The following is an 18,854-nucleotide window of genomic DNA, read 5'->3' as shown; positions in this document are numbered from 1 at the left end:
CGGGTTCAGCAGTCAGCGACGACACAAAAAAACAAAACAAAACCAGAGGTCTCTTTCGCCTCTTGTCAACAGACGGTTGGGTGACCGTGCATGATCCTTCACATTAACACCACATTCACACCTTTTTAAACACCGGCAGCTCCAGAGGAACAAAACACAGATGTTACAAACATAATTATGGTCTTCATCAACCTCGACAAGTCTCTACAACTGGCCGTTTATTAAATGACAATACATATGACTGGATTTTGGATATCGTGATACAGAAGTGTTGTCTCTTCTGGTTTTAAAGGCTCAAGTGATGTCGTTAGTTAATGAACGTTGCAGAGAGGAGAGTGCCGAGTTCAGATGTGATCTGAACTCCAAACATCTCACTCAGTGTTGTTAATACAACGCACATTAAACTTTTTAGGTCTTTAACTCTTTAGGCCATATTTCAGAATATATAAATTAACTGTGATGTGACGACATAAACTTGAACTGACGTGGATACTTAACCTGGAGGAACATCGACAACATCTTATCTGAGTCTTAATTTGATTCTTCCCTCACACAGAACTGTTTTCTGAAGCTGTAGATCTTGTTCTTATTTCAGGAAAAATATATATATATGTTTAACTTTTTCACTTCACAGAGGTTATTCATTGACTTTCCCCATTATTCAAACAATAATGCGATTTCAGTTGGATCAGAGGACATCAGACAGTATCGTCTTGAGCACACTCACCCTGTGGCTCTGCCTTATAAACATTTAACCACCACCAGGAAACACTCTGCACGTTGTGATAAATGTGTGTGTGTGTGTGTGTGTGTTCAAATTGAATTATGATCCAACTGTAGATAGTGGATTTATTGCAGGGGGGCCGATGGAAGCTCAGTATTTCTCATTTAAATATTCATGTAGGGTAGACAAAGGCAGGAAATGGAAACCGAGCCAGATGAAATCCCAGGGTTCAGTTTCCGAGGCGGAGGAGGAAGAGGCGGTGGAGGATGGTGTCACGAGAAACCCGATCCCCCTGGAAATGCTCAGGTGGGAGGGCAGGAGATGGTGACGCACATCCGAAATCTCACAACAACAAAAACAATCAAAAGATTCTCTTTTAACCCAAGACCACCACAATTCATTAACAAATAACTGTACAGACTGTTGTTCCTATAAAGATTACAAGGAACACTTAATTTAAAAAGAAAAGATGGAAACACAGTGTTAGTTGAGGATTTCAAGGCTGGGCTGAAGGTTGGCCGTCCTTTCAACCTTCAAATCACCAACCAGGTCTCCGCAGGTTCTCCAGTTATGAAAAGGACAACAGCAGGATCTCGAATCCATCATCTCAACATGAAGCCTAGAACATCACAGTTTACTTGAATGACCACAAACAGACCCTCAGGTCTGTGTCCAACAGAGGACAAGCTCATCAGGGAAAAACCATGCAGGGCGTTTCCGAAAAATCTTCAGGAGCCGCAAGATAACGACCAGTTAACCACGTCCACGTTCCTCAGTATTCAGGCGGCAGCGTGGACGGCCAGGGGTCCCACTCAATACCAGGGAGGTCTAGTTAATAATGTGAACCCTCAGAGTACATCCAGTGACATTTGGGCCTTTAGAAACACATTAAAAACAGAAGCTACCGTCCCTCCAGCCGGCCGTTTCATCAGTCTGCCAGCGAGGGGGTAGCTAACACCCAGAGGCTCGAAGAATGACTCCAGCGGCCGAGCTGGGAGATCCATCAAAAGCAGCAGGGGAGGGGATGATTGCAGCGCCGGCCCATCTATCTCAGAGCGAATTACAGCCAACGCAAGGGAGAAATCAACCACAGAAGGGAGAAGGAGGAGTGGGAGAGGTGGATAGAGAGAGCGCGGAGGAAGAAAGGAAGGCATGGAAGTAGAAAAGGAAGAGGAAAGAAGGAAGGAAAAGAACAAAAAGGGACGGAGGCAGATGAAGTGTAGGAGGAAAAAACTAAGTAATAGAGGAAAGGCAAAAGTAAGAAGACAGAAAGAGGGAAAAATAAATAAGATGATGCATGAAAGGAGAGATTAATGAGAAGGAAGAGACAAACAGAGGTAGGAAAGATCCAGAGAAGGAGGCCATAGGGAAGCAAGGAAAGGATGGATCGATGCAGGGGAGGAAGTAGACGCTGACAGAACAGGCTGGTTAGGCTACAAGGTGACAAATGAGCCCAATATTCAGTCGGTTCCTCCTCCTCTGCTCGGCCGGCATGCTGCCCTTCACCTCCACACAATGAATCTCTGAAGAGACTGAGGACGAGGACATCCATCATCCATCTGATGTCCTCAACAAACCCCGGCCCTACAGACAACACATCATCCAGGTACTATAAAAACAGCACTTTCATTTTTATTGACCCCCAAGAATTTTCTAAAATGAGACTCCCACACTTGCAACAAGGAGTATCGCTCTTCACCATCCCTGAACCAGCGTCTCAGGGGTGGGACTGATATAACTGAAGCTGGTGGGCGTCCAGCGGCAGGGAGGCGGTGCGATGCAGAGGACAGACACAATTACCTGTCTAGGCTTTTATCGATGGAAGGAGATGGAAGTAGAGGATTTAGCTGCAGATTCCTCTTCATAAATCCTCAGAGAGCTCAGGAACCTCCAGCAGGTCAAGGTTTGTATTGCTTTCTCAACGGATCTCCGGTCATTCGTTCACCGCAACGACAAAGAAGCTACACAACAATGGACGCACACGGACTCATAGTGGTGACATTAATCAAGTTGTGCTGGTTACCAAACTCAAACAAACCTTAATCACAGGTGACAAATCAGAGGGAACACGATCCCACAATCAAGTACAGCAGCAGAGCATTGATTAGTCAACTGGAAGAAAATTAATCGGCAACAGTTTGTCAAACATTGGCAGGTTCGAGCTTCCTGAATCTGAGGATTGGAAGGTTTCTCTGTTGTTGATGACAGTCCAGAACCCAGAGAAACTTCATTTACTGTTGGCTGGACAAAGGAAGCAGTTTTGAATAAGTCATTTGCTTTGGTTCTTGGAAATTGTGATAAATAGTTTCTAAAATGTTGTAACATCTTATAGCCGAACAATGAGTGAGCGACCGTCTTAATGTCCTCTTCAAAGTCAAGGAGGATGTTAGTGGAGAACTGATCTGAACTTCAGCTTTACTATGATTTAATTGAAGAAAACTGTGAGACGTCCAGTTACTAATCTCTGGCCGGGCAACAGAGACGACACCGGGCCCAACAGATAGAGTCGAGTATCGACGGCGTAGCGCTGATAAAATGGACAGGATGATGGAAAGTGACTGAAAAGGAGCTTGTTGTCAGAAGATACAAATAAAATTGAGTTAGAAAAATGAGCAAAACCAGTTTAGAGCTCCACTAGATATCCAAACCCATTATTATTCCCTATCAATTAAAACAGTGTCTTCAAAAAGCCGCAGGAGGAAAATCTTTAATCTTGTTGAGGAAACATTAAAAAACACCACAATTAAAAATAAGAACTGCATTAAAGAACATAGTTCTAGCAGTAAAACGTTAAAGGGCTGCTGCTAACACCATCGCCATTATCTTCATGATCAATCAATCAATAGTTTGGTTTGTAACGTCTCAGAAAATGTTGAGAAGAAATCCAAAAGATTCTTCATTAACTTCAAGAAAAGCAGCAAATCCTCCCAGTGAAGACGCAGGAACAAGCAAACATTTGACATGTAATATGAACAATGTTAATGCGATTCACTTTAATTGATCAGCTTATCAGTTCATTGACTAATCACACACAGGCCTAAAAAAGAGGGAAGTGTAGATTTGATATTTTTCAGGGTTCAGGGTTCTCCAGTTTTAACAAAATATTAAATCAACTCTGCTGTTTCCCACTGGACTATTCATACTTGTTAACCCAACACTGATGGATCTGGTGGTGGAGTAAATGTTCTCCAACAGGGGGCACCACACCGCCGTGACGGCCCGATTCCTAGATTCTGTTCAGACTCCTGAGTACAGCGTAATCCGGCCTGGTTCTCGAGTCACCACAGAGGGTCGGATCGTGGCAGAGACCCGGTGACACTGGCGTGATGAGAAAAGTTCCTCGGCTCTGAAGGGACGATAATTGGAGCGCCGCAGCAGAACATAAAGACCAGCGCAGCTTCACAGATCCAGTTATTAAATCTGACACCGCCCCGATAACCCAGACAAAATAACAGATTACCAGACGTTTGATTTTCAACCTCTGCTAATTAAAATTGCTGTCGTACAAAACCCGACGTCAGTTTCCAGCACGGTTCACGGGGAGTTTCACCAGGAGGCGTCAGAGGGTGGAGGAGGGTGGAGCTGTTCACTGCGTCCACTCAGTCGACATGTTTCACCGTGTTTTTTAAATTCATTTTTACAAAATTACAATATGGATCTTTATCTCACTCGGACATCTGCTTAAAAAGAATACATGACATCATTGGGATGAAAGTGGACTGGAGCGCAAGTAAAATATACACACATATAAGTACACTCCTACACACACACACACACACACACTTCATTGATGCATGACATACACAGAGGTGATCCATGTGTGACACACTGTAATGACTTTTCTGTGACATTTCTTCAGTGTGCACGACTCAATATCCATCCAGAAGGTCCCAGCTGGCTGCGGCGTCAGATATGTTGTTTGGACAAACACAAATACTCACAGGGGGAGCTTTCATTGTGTGTGTGTGTGTGTGTGTGTGTGTGTATAACTGCTGAGGTAAAACAATGTGTCATCAGGTGCATGTGTGTGTGTAAATGTTAGATTGTGTTGGTTGTGAATAATCTTGTCTGAGGCGAAGAGGCAGAACAGTCAATCCGTCTCTCAGCCTTCAGAGGGCGGCCACAAGACTTTTTATTTAACGTCAGGTGATTAAACTCAGCGCTACTCCTGCACTTGTAGCTGTACCTGGTCGAGGGTCATCTGAGGTCACAATACTCGACCTGCGATGCACAAGATGGAAGATATCCAGTGATCAGCACCGCCGCTGGCAGTCAGGAGGGGTGAAACAGAACTGAACTGATACGCGCTCGGTCTGGACACAGACGGCCACGGGGCAGAATTAAAATGTCATCCACGAACACCGAACTGTACGAGGCCTCGGCTGCTCCCTGAAAATGACGACATGCTTTGAGTCTGAAAAAAAAAATCATCCTCATCTGAAACCAGTTTCTGTAAAACAGCCTGCAACTGACGATTATTTTGACTGTTGACTGATCTTGAACTTCAGCTAAAGACGACGTCCTCACACGTCCACAACTCAAAGACACTCAGGTTACTGTCACAGAGAAAGATGAGGACGGGGAGCCTTAATTAACTAATTGATTAATGATGGCCGCTCTGTGAGGATGCATTAATTGTGGCCTAAAATGCACAAACACAGAGTTCACACACTCACTGTGAAGCTGCTCAGTGTGTGTGTGTGTGTGTGTGTGTGTGTGTGTGTGTGTGTCACTTCACAGGCTGACAGAGTGTGATGAGAGGTGTCAGTCTGGTAATGAAGCTGCTCTCGAGTGTTAGCCTTGGAAGCTGAAGGGGGATTCTCAGAGAGATCTCTGTTACTCAGCTCTTCTCTCCAAACACAACAGACGCGAGCGACCGCGATACAAACTTCACTGTGACGTCTCTGTACGCACTCAGACAGGAACATCTACAGCCACACATCATATCCACACAGCAGCCATTTTCCTCTGACTTCACGCTCTGAGCAGGAAGCTCAGACGCTGTGATGATGTCATGGTGGCGCTGCTTCCTGACTGTTCAACTGATAAAAACAAGTGTGTAGAAAATCTTCAAGGTCAAATAACATATTAATTGCAGCTAGACAAGAGCTAACATTAGCATTCAACCAGGTCCGTGCCAACGCGTGCTAACTCGGTCTCACTTCTTCTTTATTCCTGATGAAATACTGAGACGAGCAGCGTGACAGTCTGAGAGCTAAAAGGAAGTTTAACCTTCCAACTCGAGCTACGTATGAATGAGAACTGCATGTGTGCTCACTGCTCCTGCACAGACGTGAGATCAAGCAGGACCGAAGCCGCTCCTCTCTGCAGCATTTCAAAACATTTATATGACAGTGTACGAGTTCAGGACGATCCAAGTCAACAGTGACGGACCTGCTGCTTCACTGATGACAGTCACAAGACATCAAGAGACGACTTCCGTCTTCTATCTGCCATCAGTTTCATGTCGGCTCACACCGGGAGCTCAGGCTGAGCGATGGAGGGATCAAACTCCTGCTTTCCTTCTTCCCCCCACAGTGCTGAGATACGTATCCATCAAAGAAAAAGACGAATCACCGTCACACAGGTTCCTCTGACTCCTCCGTCTGTTCAGATCTACTCGATTACGTTTGAATCCTGAACCTGAGAATGAAATACGACCAATAAAAATCATGTTTCCTACAAGCAGCGGCCTGATCTGATGAACAAACTTTTTACTGTAAAAGCAGGAAAACTGAGACGCCGTCCAGTCCGGGAAGCACAGCGGGAATTCAATCCTAATCACTTTAGCAGCTGATTCCTCACTCAGATCAGGCTGATAAATAAGTGAATAGGGTCATTTTTAAAGAAAAATGTTGTGAACGTCAGAAATATCCCCAAGTGTTAGAATCTGATATTTTGGGATGGATTTATTTTAACACCACCGTCACAGTCAGAGCAGTGCTCAGGCCCTGAAATGGCTTTTAAACCATTATGCCAAAGTGAAACCACACATAACTAACATGGCTTTTATTTCAAACTACTCTAAAAAAGGCATAAATAGACTTCTCTACATTGTAAGTTTGTTGCTGAAAGGCCAACAGAAGTTAAATAATCCTCCGGTCTGCCAGGAAACTGAGGATCCTCATCAGTCCGATCTGTGAGTGGGGAGATTTTCTGCTGCTTCCTCTTTTGACAGACAGTCTCAAAGTCTCAATGAGGCAGCGAGCAGACTGCCAAACGCCACCGCGGGAAAGAGATCTACAGCATTCACGGGCATATGGTGCTGTTGACGCAACACCACTTGAGTTTATTTGTGCTGAAAAAACACATCTGCTGAGCGCAGTGACGCGGCGGCGACTGAGGGGGGGAAGTTAAACAAGAAAAATGTCTTAAAATACAGTTCAGATTGTTTCCTGTGACGCTGCTTCACTCCACAAAACAGACTTTTAAAAACGCAGCAGAGATGTGAAATGGTCACAGAGGAGCCGGAAAACATCGACCAGCTCAGATCTGGAGTCAGGGAAACATTTCACAGATCTGATGCTGCTGCTGTGTACCGTTTCCTTGCCACTGTTCTGGAGACAGTTGTGTGTTTTACTTTATGTTTCAAACTATTCAACTTCTTCCACAACTTCATGACTCATCTGAGCTGAATCATCAGCATCTGAATGGATCAGGATTTGGGCTGAATCCAGTTTTGATTCTGAGGTTTCCAATTTTTACCCTGATGGAGATAGAAAAGCATCATCAGCGTGTCCCAACGAGCTCCACTCATTCGTGCAAATACAGTAACAATTGTTGGGTTAGCATTAGCAGAGGCTTAACTGAGTTCTGACATGACTGTAAAAATGATCTTTGAACAGGGAAGTTGCTATCAGTGATAAGCAGTAGCAGTGGATCAGATCCTGCCTCGATTCCTCTGAATTTCTGGTGCATTAGCAGGTAAATTTGAAGCTCCACTGAGTCAGTGTGAATATTAATAACTAAAAACTAATAACTGGGTTGGAGCCGTGCATCAATATTAAGCTCCACAGATCAGAATCAGAAACAAACTCTGGTGTTCTGGTGGAGACGCATCAGCAGCTGATGTGACACATGTGAGCGAGGACAGACGGACGTCTCCTGCAGTCTGACAGGACGGCAGATGACGGACATCACGTGACTGCAGCTGCAGAGGAGTGATGGCCAGCGTCCAGCAGTAGAACGAGGCAGTGGACCGTGTAATTACCCTACTATACAATTTATGGAGGTTCTGTCGCTGCACTGAGCGGTGAGACGCCTTCAGGTCCGAGCATGATGGAGCAGAGAGCCGGTCAGAGCCCGAAGCTCTGCAGTCAGTCATGTGACTTTAATCTGCCATAATCTGGCCGATGTTTACTTCCTAACAGCTGTTTGTTAAATTTACACGAGGTTGTTTGACTTTGACCAGAGCGGGGACGTTAATGAATAATCGTTAATCGAGTCGTCTTTACTGTGAACATATTACAGTTGGTAAAATTTCTCTCAACAACTCACAAAATTGAGTGTTTTTTTAAGGGAGTCTGGTGAAGTTCTACATCAGTTACTGTTGGGTATATTCAGGTTGTTCTCCAACATCTGCAGGTTCAACCTCATTTTAGTCAATTCAAAAAGTGAACAAACACCCGACAACTGGTCAGAAACACACTCTCATTACACACTGCAGACTAAACATCATAAATCATAAAAATCGGCGATCAATATTCAGTGGAATGAGCACGATTGTTTATCATGGCTTTGCTGGATGTTGCCACGCTTTATCAATTGCTGATCAATATCTTATTAAGTTTAATAAGGTGCGTTTGTGCTGGAGTTGTACAAATACATGAAGCAGCTGTGAGATACTGAAGAAGTCTCATTTCACCTTGTTTGTCTGATTTTGTTTTATCATCAACACAAACTGCTTTCATAAGTTATTTTTCTATAAAAACAAATTGAACAGCAGCAATGTGTCGACTACACATTCCCCGACGTAACATTCACAAGCTTCACTTACAGAAACGTTTTAGCGTCGGTGAGGTCTATGAGAGGTGAAGTCAAAAATAGCCTTTTAAAACAAGTTGTGAGTGTTTTAAACCCAGAGAGCAAATCCAATTAACTGGGACTTCCTCCGAATGAATCTCTATCAGCAATCAAATCTCCTCGATCTGCCAGAGACTGAATTAAACTGATCACATTAGGACTTCAGCCTCGGGCGTATCAATTAGTCCTGCAGCAGAGAAAGAGACTCCAGGAACTCAGTATTCTTGGAAGAACAGCCGTCTCAAGTTTCCCCCCGTTTCATTTTGGAAAGTGAGAACGTCGGTGCTCTTTACGAGCCTCCCTGAGAGGCTGCAGCGACACCGAGCAGGTAACACGAGCTCAGATCAGATGATAAGGAGCCCTGACCTCAGAGTCATCCGTGTTTTGTTTTGGTCTTAAACCTCTAAAAAAAAAAATTATCTTTAATCTGTAGATTCATCTGAAATCCATCCATGTTACTTTTATTTATTCCTCTTTAAGCACAGATGAGTTTCTGCTCCGACTGCAGGAGAAACATTGGAAATTGATTTAAAAGAAACAGCCAATAAAATTATGCCTTTTTAATTTGACACGTAAAATCTGATTGATTAATATGAATGTATGTGATTCACTTGTGTTCAGATCGCACCTGATAGTTTATTTTTGATTAACATATTAAGAAAAGCACATTTTTCACATGTGAATGAAATTTATTATGAGGAAATGTTCATTCTAATTCATTTAGTCTTAACTTTCATACTTTTTAAGACAGACCAACACCGATGAGACCAAATTGATCACTCAATAATAATCAATACATAAAAATCATAAAATGTGAATGTTTCATTCATTTTGTCCGACCAATCAGGAAGCACTTCTTGTTGTACACTTTCACCAATCAGATCAAGGAGCCAAACAGCAGACCTGATCACTCACAATCTATCAACATCATCAGCTTTCTAATCAAAGCAATACCAGACACACACACACACACACACACACACACACACACACTTATACAGACCAGTCAGTTCATCCGTGGCCTGTTATAACTCTGTGATAGTGTCTGCAGCTCTGCAGCTGTCAGCTGTTATTGATTCAAACCGTCTCGTCTGAGAGTCTGTGATTTAAAATATTCATAATTAAAAAGCTGAGATTAAAAAACACCCACACATCTCGTTAAAGTAATTTGTGGCTCTGGCTGTCTGGACTGAGCTCATCTGGAGGAAGAAATCTGGGAGCTCATCGCAGCACTTCAAACATCACGTGACTCTGCCTCGGTCACCTGATCACAAACCTACAGAACCAAAAGCTCATCGTCAGGTAAACGCCAAGAGGTGTTCGGTAAATGTCAGCAACATGTCTGAACTGGGAGAGAAGGAGTAAGAAGAAGGAAGAGGAAGGAAGAGGAAGCTCGAGGCAACGCTGACAAAAATCACATCTCATTTTCCGGCTGGTCAGATTGAATCAGGCCAAAGAAGGAACGTTAAACTACAAGTGGCAGGCGGGCTGATCTGGAGTCTGTTTGACTCGCTCTCTTTTGTCTGACGTCACTCAAAATATCTCGTTTGAAATCTGATGTAAAAGTGATTCAGTTAAAAAACACTTGATGACTTTTTGACGACGATCGGAGGCAACAAGCACACGAGGTTTAGAAGCGTTCACACTGTAAAAGGTCAAGGAGGAAGGTAATTTTAACGATGAGCCTCATTTAGACAGTTTAAAATGTAAAGTGGGGTCATTGTAATTATAACTTCAGCTACAGGATCATTCTGATCCCATCTGCACTGACCAATCTGCTGATTTTCCCTCCTTCAGCTCGTCCTTCTTACCCACAGATGACATTTCTACTGCCTACTTTTGCTCTCATATATTGAGAAGTTCACACTTCACAACGAGCACTTTAATTATCTGTGATCGAGTGAGAGGACACACTAACGAAGGACTGGTAGGTTAAAATAGAAGACAAAAACATCCCAAAGCAAGTCTTCGAAAATAACATTTAATTAGGTCACGACTGGAGTCATCGAGCCAAAGTCAAAGTCCAACAAATGGTGGGAACATGAACACGAAATCTTTCTTTGAGCCAATCTGAATGATCTCAGTAATGTACAAGCTGTGCTGAGAGATAAACAGAAGGGCCAATTCAAAAAACCATCACAGAGATAAGAGAGGCTGCTACCAGGGTTCACTTTTACTGTTATACTGAAACCAAGGCTAATATTCCCATTAAAAATGCATAAATCACAAACAGAATCCTTATTTAACCTCGACACACTGTCAGACAAACAACTTTCCTTTAAGATGATCAGGTCCAAAAACAAAACTGACATCCACTGAAGATCCCAGAGAGCTATCTCAAGAGCTGGATGCACTGTGTCTTCATCAACACATACCATGAAGGAAGCGAGCAAAAACGCAGATCCAACATTTTAAAAAATAACAGTCATGTTGTAAAATAAGAGGAAGCTGTTCAACAACCTGGAAGCAGCTGGAGAAACTGTTCTAACTCTCACATACTTCAGGTTTCCAATTAGTCTTATATCAAAAACCTCACATACTGTTTCAGTACGATGGTGAGGAACTTTGGTCAATGCTGGTAAACATGCTAAACTAACAACAACGTCTCCAACAAGCTCTTTATTGAAACCAAGATGTGGATGCAGATGTTGACGGCTGGTCGTTCAGGACCACAGGAAGACAAGAGGCACATCCACGTGAGATGATCATTAACAGGTACATGAAGGAGGGTTCAGCGCTGGCAGGCATGCTAACATTAGCTGCAGGCATGCTAACATCAGCTGCAGGCATGCTAACATTAGCTGCAGGCATGCTAACGTTAGCTGCATCTGCTGCAGCAGACCTGGCTTACAGGCTGTGGTCAGTTTTGTACTGTGAATCACAAATCCTGCAGTGAGCGTTGGTGTGAGTCACCGGGGCTCGCTGCAGCTGACTTCTCTCTCTGTAACGTTACTCTAAAGATGCTCTGAATAACTGGCTTCAACTGATTCAACGTGAATCAGTTCTCAGTGGTGTCGACATCATTGGGACGGTGCTGAGACGGTATTCAACCCCATGATTATCTGACCCTTCAAACAGAGAAGCTGCATTAAAACATTAAAATTAAATGTGATGTAAAATATGAATAATATAGCAGCACAAGGTTATACTGTCATTCAGGTACTGTTGACATAAAAATCTGTCTGAAGTAAAAAGTAAAGAGACAGCAGGAACAAAGGTGAGTGAGTGTGTGTGTGTGTGTGTGTGTGTGTGTGTGTGTGTGTGTGTGCGTGTGTGCGTGTCAGAATGACTGCATGCTACAGCAGCAGAGTGTGTGTGTGTGTGTGTGTTTGTGTGATGCCCTCCTGCTCAGTCAGCTGTTGTGTCATGTTTATTTGTGTATGTTTTGTAAAAGTGCGTGCGCGTGTGTGTAGGTCGCTGTATATTTTACAGTCAGCGATTCTGACAGCAGGATGTGTGTGTGTGTGTGTGTGTGTGTGTATGTGTTTGCTCTTCTATCTTTGCGAGGACTCGTTTGAATCTTCACAGTGAGCACCATTTTGGACTCCTGACTTCTCCAGAGGGCTGTTTGGAGGTTTAATTCCTCCTTTCAGAGACGAGGTGAGCGTGAGGTCACAGTCTGGGTTTGGTTTACATGTTTAGCTCCACATGCATTTAAATGAGGGTCCTCACAAGTGCACAAGTGCACAAGTACATGTGTGTGCGCTTGTAGCAGTGAGGTGGCAGGGTGGGTGGGAGGGACTTAATTGAGCATGAAAGACAACAGATGACCTCTGGTGCTGCAGCGCTGCCGCCAATCAAACATCTGCCAGCCGGAGGCTCAAGGACGACCGCAAACGGCCCAAACGGCCGAGCAGCCGCGCAGCCCTTCATGCACAGATTCACCTGTGGACACAACCTGTCTACTGGGGAACATTTTATTTACAAATGTCTACATCTCTGTCAGCTACACCAGCGACTGAGGGCTGAGACAGCTCCTGGTGTCAGCAGAGCCTCTTCAGTTAAAGCCAGCCAGCTCGGTCTCCAGCACATGAGGCCGGCTGCTCACGTTTCTGCACAAGAGACACGTCACAGGTCTGACGTCTGTTGAAAAAGTGCGTCATCACGTTCACATTGTGTGATTATGAGCCGGAGGGGATGATGGTGTTAGCCACAAACCTGTTTACTGGCTGTTCTTGTGGCGACCAAACTGGCAAATTTTCACGGGAGGCCGGACGATCTCCATCCACGGTCGAGGTGATAAAAGCAGTGTTTTTGTGATAAACCCAACCAGAACATAAAGTGCAGCGTTGTGACGGGACAGAAAGAGAAAACTCAATATTTCTATTCATATCATATCTGTTTATGTTATATTTCTAGGACTCTTTTTTAAATAATGTCTACTGAGAATGTTTAGAGACATGAACATGAACAGACTTTTTAAATATCAGGATGCAAGTGATCACTGTTAAGTTCCTGAATTAACAATAATGAGCACCTCACTTTATAGGTAGGCTGAGGTTTACACCGGTCCATTCATGCATCCTGATCCAAAGCTGGTAGAGAGTCCACTTGGATCCACCTGGGAATTAGACAGTATGACATCCTGACTTTAGCCACACAGCAGAACCTCGGCTGTCTGACTACCAGTACCCGCAAAGCCCAAACTTCAACAAAAGCTCAGCCGAGCTGATTTGATAAAAAATAAACAGTTATTATACATCCTGTAGACACAAATCCATAAAGTAGACGCTGTATTCAGTATATCCAGAATATAAACAACATGACTTTATTTTAAACTGTCAGGACCTGAAATCACGTGAACCTGCAGCAGCTGAGGAGAATCAGCACCAGCTTTGATTCATAAAAACAATAAGTAGAGCAACAAATCATCAATCACAAGCATCATATCCCCTCCCTCACTTGTTACGACGACATGAAATCTGTGCTGTCGCACCGATTGGTCTTGAGGTGTGTCTGTAAAGCTCAACCAGGCAGCTGATTGGCCGGTGGGGATGAGTGGGCTCGACGGTTCAGACACCGAGCAGATCAATGGCCGCCGCCGTGCAGGCTTGTTCACCGACACACAGACCTGGACTCTGTTAGCCTCCCTTTCTCTGTCACTGTCACACACACACACACACACACACACACACTCACACACACACACACACACACACAGTGGGGTTCTGCCAGGCTGTGCACACACACACACAAAGTCTGGCGAGTCACAAATTAAAAAACAGCCCCCTACCCGACTCGTTGTTCTCTGAATCCATCTTGGTGGAGGCGAAGTGGAGGACGGCCTGCCAGGTGGACCTCGATGCCTCCGTCTCTCTCTCTCTCTCTCTCTCTCTCTCTCTCTGTGTTTCCTCCCTCTCTCTCTCTCTCTCTCTCCCTCCCTCCCTCCCCCCCTCACACTCTGACTCTCATCTCTGACCTTGCAGTGTTTATGTTTCCCCTCGCCGGCAGCGGCAGCAGCAGCAGCAGCAGCAGCAGCAGCAGCAGCAGATCTGCTGAAGGCTGCAGGTGAAGCTGCAGCGCTGCAGAGTCCAACAGCTAAAACACTCAGAACCCACTCGGTACCAAACACCCTGCACACACACACATGCACATGCACAGATGACTGCAGAGATGACATGATGAGTGTGTATTATGCTAATGTGTGGGTTTGTATGTGCCTGTGTGTGTGTGTGTGTGTGGTTGGAGGTGTTTTAATCATCCTGATTGGAATGTAATTATGCAGATTTGTTGAAAGGTGTGTGTGTGTGTGTGTGTGTGTGTGTGTGTGTGTGTGTGTGTGTGTGTGTGTGTGTGTGTGTGTGTGTAGTCTGTAGAAGTGTGTGTGGGCCTGTGCGGTTGTGTAACAGAGAAAATTTTGTTTTTTTTCTAGTGTGTGTACGTGACTGGATTCCAACCTTGAGCATGAGGACATTTTTAAAAACATCTGGAACATCTGGGACAACATTTAAAGAAAATCTGGGCCATTTTGGGAACAAGGTCATTTTTTTCTGAAAGTAAATTCCTGATTAAAAAGAAAAAAGAGTAAAGCAGGGAATCTAAAAGCGTGAGACCTTTTAGGAAAGTGAGGAAATGTGAATAAAGCGTGACATTTCTAGAGCGATGACATTTTTGCATAAGTGAGACATTTTGTCGAGTGATGAAATTCTGGAAATTGAGGATGATAGTAGTTTGAAATGGGAGGATATTTTTGGAAATAAGATTATGAAAATTGAGGATATTCATCAAAAGTGATGGAGAGAGGGAGGTCGCTTCTGGAAAAACACAGCAAAGTTTTAGTGCTGTGAACAATCAGTTTGGAAGGCAAGACCATTTTATCTGAATCTCAGAGTGTATAAGACGGCTTTAGGGCCATTATGAACCAAAAATCTTCAGTTACAGTCAAACACAGCGTGTGTGTGTGTGTGTGTGTGTGTGTGTGTGTGTGTGTGTGTGTGTGTGTGTTATTGTCACAGATGGCAGCAGCAGATACCGTCATGCCACATGCTATTCAGACAGCTCCGATACTAATTTTAGAGTCTGTGCGAGCTGAAAACAAAAACTCACATTGATACTCGAGTTCCACCAAAAAAAGAAAAAAAGACCACAGAATTTCTCGGTTTGTAAACTTAATTCATTCTGTGAACGTTCTACAAGTAACAGTAATTTTTAGCCGACTGAAACTAATTAAAGTCTCATGATCAGGCCTGAAACCACTGGTGTGTTTGTTGGTCTGTATTAAAGAGCTCTGTCACTGTTTAAGAGCTCAGCACCTTTTACTGCTAGAGCTGCTCGCAACAATCAATCGAAAGGCAAATTTTATTTAATCCAAAAAAGGCGCTTTCTTGTTTTTTTTTGCAAACTGAAGGAAAACAACTTCCACTTAGTGTTTTTGAGAGACACTGCTCAATCAAATCTTTTGGATTTTGAAATTTAAATTTGGATCTGTGAGCATCCAGTTCATTAACAACCCGACACACTTCAGCCAAACACTGTGTGACGCTCTTAAATCATCTGTTAGTCCAAAAAGTGCCAGAAAACAAAACTATGGAGTGGAGGAGACGTCTTTAAATGTCTTCTGTAGATATTCAGTTCATGTTTTCACATCTATGTCGAAGCTGCTGGTTTGTTTTATTTTTCAGAGATCCCTTTTTGATTTGTTTGGGGAGAGGATTCACTCTGGAAAGATCTGAGAACCTGAACTTGGTGACAAACTGAACGTCTGTGTTTTGTCATTTACGGTTTAATCACTGACAGCTTTTCTCTTTTGTTGTTGCTGAACTTATTTTTATTTTTAGTGAATATTACTTGAGCTTTTCTAACTCCAACCTGCAAAAAGGCCACGACAACATGTTCCACATTACCCCCATCGTTTAAAGACGGGTTTGTCAGGAGGTGAAACCAACAATCTGTCGCTCTTTACAGATCCAGATGCAACAGTCCAAGATGGGTGAAGCCATCAGGGCTGACAGCACAATATTGTAGGAAAACATTACATATCAAAAAGGTGCTGAAAAGAGTTTTTTTTCATACATCCAACAATTTTTGTCAAAAACTCATTGCAGCTGTATCACAGGCCCAACATTTTAACGATGACATCCTGGCAGGTTTGTCGCTGTGGCTGCAGGCGTTCTCAATCCTCAACTGTATCATATTTTGCCAGTTATACAATATTAAACATTTCCACAGAAGCTCAGGGTCTCCCTGCTGCTGGTGACAAAACCTCGGGTCAGTACGTGTTCAGACATTCTCGCCACAGATGAATGAAAAGACATGAAATACTTTTAGATCAGAGCTGGAGGGACGCTGCAGCCAGCGTCGCCTCGCCTGAACACTGAGACATGAGAGGCTGACCGGACAGTCAGAGTGATACCACGCTGAGTGCTTCTCTAACTGATCATTTAGCTGCAGGAACAGAAATGTAACACATGATAATGAGATGAAAGGCATTGTGGGAGCTGTAGTTATCATGAGAATAGGTGGATAGGGAGGGAGGTTAGCAGGATGAAACTGTTTTCTACTGAATACAGAATACTGGAAAATAAACTTCTTCCACCTTCTGAGAAATATGCATATCATCGTGTCTGAAGAGAAAATGTGTTTTCACTCTGGGCACGACGTCTTTTAACTGCTCAGCAAAATGGAAATGTGAACATCTGTAATCGATCATTATCTCCAGAACAGGTTCTGACTGGACCGTGTGATGAGCCTGTTCTGTCAACTTCTGTCTCAGCACACTGTGTTTTGTTATCAGAAATGCTTTCTGCTGACACGACTACAATATTAGAGAAACTATTCCCACCAAACAGTGTTCATTTTGTTTATCACTGCAACATTATCTGCATGTGAACACTTGGATGTCGCCTGCACATGGAGGAGTGTTTTTAACTAGTGAGACAACAGGACAGCGCAGACTGAAGTAAACCAGTTATTTTCTCCATGCTGCTGCTGCTGCTCCACATCTCTGTACCGACACCTGTCTGTCTGATGTCGACAGAGACGCAAGCAAACATCCGACTACAAAACACGCCTGAGGAAAACTGTAAAATCCTTCAAAGAGCGCAGAAAAAGCGGTAAGCCGAGCGTCGCACAACAAAGATAAAAGCTTCCCTCTCTGCAAAGATGCGACCGGCGGAGGAAACAGAGGGAGGCGCGTCTCCTTTGAAGTTATATTTAGGCCAAATCCTCCTTTGCAGAACAAACCGTCTTCCACTGTGCATACAAATCACAGCCAGCGACGGAGGGAGGAACCGTCCTAAGAGCACAGGAACCGGCTGCACACGCACAATTAGCCGGCGGAGCATCAAAACAACGCCGGCCCGCTGGGTTTGATTGACTTTGATTCTTTCAGCGTCCCAAACACTCCTGTTCCACCTGGGACACAGATGCATGCTGGGAGACTTGGTTCTGCAAGACGTGAACACAGAGAAATCCTCCCTGCAGGTGGTCCACATCCATTTAGACACATTCACCACACAACTGCAAATGGAAAGCTCCTCCAACACACGTGGGATAAAAACTAAACCTCTGAGGGATCACATTCCACCGGCAGGCAGGAGCGAGGGAGCAGGATGAATTTAGAATATCAAACATATTTCTGTGTTTATGTTTAGTGTTTCACCAAACTGCATTTTATATGAACACTGCGGCATTTACATTACAGAGATGGGGAGAAGTGGCAAACTTTGATGGCGTTAGTGTTTCAGTGAGCATGAATCCACTGGATGTTCTCCAGCCATGATTGTTGTGACAGAACCAAAACTGGATCTTTTTCTGACCCTCACCAGGAGCTTTGTGTGCCTGAATCGAGGGTTAGGGGGAAACACAGCCTTTAAAAGGAGCTGTTGTTGATTTCCTTGGACGTCTTTAAACAGAAGACCATTTCACACAGACATAACACATCATCACGCAACGAGGAGGTGTGACAGTACGCATCATCATGTGTGTTTCCTTTAACATCTTTTCACCTGTGAATCTAAACATGCATCCGCAGAGTGTGAATGAGATTCTGATCCTCCACGCATCGCTTCTTGTTCTAAATGACGTCACATAATCAGTGTCAGTAGATAGCAGACTCTGCCTGGCTCTCACTCATAGGGATGAATGTTGCTTTTTTTTTCCATGGGACCGGCTGATGAACCGAAGGCAACAAAGACACGGCGAAAATCTGTGACTTTCACACAGACGACGAGGTGAGACAGAGTGTCGTGCAAGAGTCCCGCCTTGAAAGCACAGCGTGAATGTGTCTAGAGATGCTGGGTGATCATGCGGCGCTACAGCTGCAGATCCAACCGTCACAGTCTGTAAGAACCGTGAAAGAAGGTCCAGAAAGTGTCAATGTAACTGCCGATATACTGTTGTGCAGGCTGAGTGTCCCACTGGGAATCTGAGACGTAGCTTCAGGACAGACATGAAGTCGACTGTGTCCTCTGTCAGTGTGCAGATTTTCTCTGGGAGCAGATTTCTCTGCAGGGTGAGGAAAACATTTAGAGCGGTATTTTCCAACAGGCATCCACCCTCCATCCATCCATCCACCCTCCATCCATCCACCATCCATCCATCCATCCACCCTCCATCAATCCTCCATCCATCCATCCATCCATCCACCCTCCATCCATCCATCCATCCA

At 44.1% G+C, this 18,854-nt stretch overlaps 1 protein-coding gene and 1 long non-coding RNA gene across 6 annotated transcripts in view; both read right to left on the bottom strand.

Annotated features, from left to right (window-relative positions):
* The window catches only part of efr3a (EFR3 homolog A (S. cerevisiae)), a 92,553-nt gene that overhangs the window by 67,938 nt on the left and 5,761 nt on the right, over nucleotides 1-18,854 (bottom strand). For 2 of the 5 annotated variants that reach the window (XM_037082976.1, XM_037082974.1), the window contains one exon: nucleotides 13,229-13,307. The exons of the other annotated variants lie outside the window; for them this stretch is intronic. The gene's annotated coding sequence lies outside the window, so the exon portion shown is untranslated. The remainder of the gene's footprint in view (nucleotides 1-13,228; nucleotides 13,308-18,854) is intronic. 5 annotated transcript variants of the gene reach the window in all.
* On the bottom strand, nucleotides 12,648-12,992 carry LOC119010704. The gene is made up of 2 exons (XR_005072039.1): nucleotides 12,905-12,992; nucleotides 12,648-12,829 (listed from the first exon to the last, which is right to left on the bottom strand). It is a non-coding gene; the product is annotated as an uncharacterized LOC119010704 (long non-coding RNA).

Source organism: Acanthopagrus latus, chromosome 21 (genome assembly GCF_904848185.1).
Source record: "Acanthopagrus latus isolate v.2019 chromosome 21, fAcaLat1.1, whole genome shotgun sequence".
Lineage (NCBI taxonomy): Eukaryota > Metazoa > Chordata > Actinopteri > Spariformes > Sparidae > Acanthopagrus > Acanthopagrus latus.
This window is presented reverse-complemented; position numbering and strand designations above follow the sequence as displayed.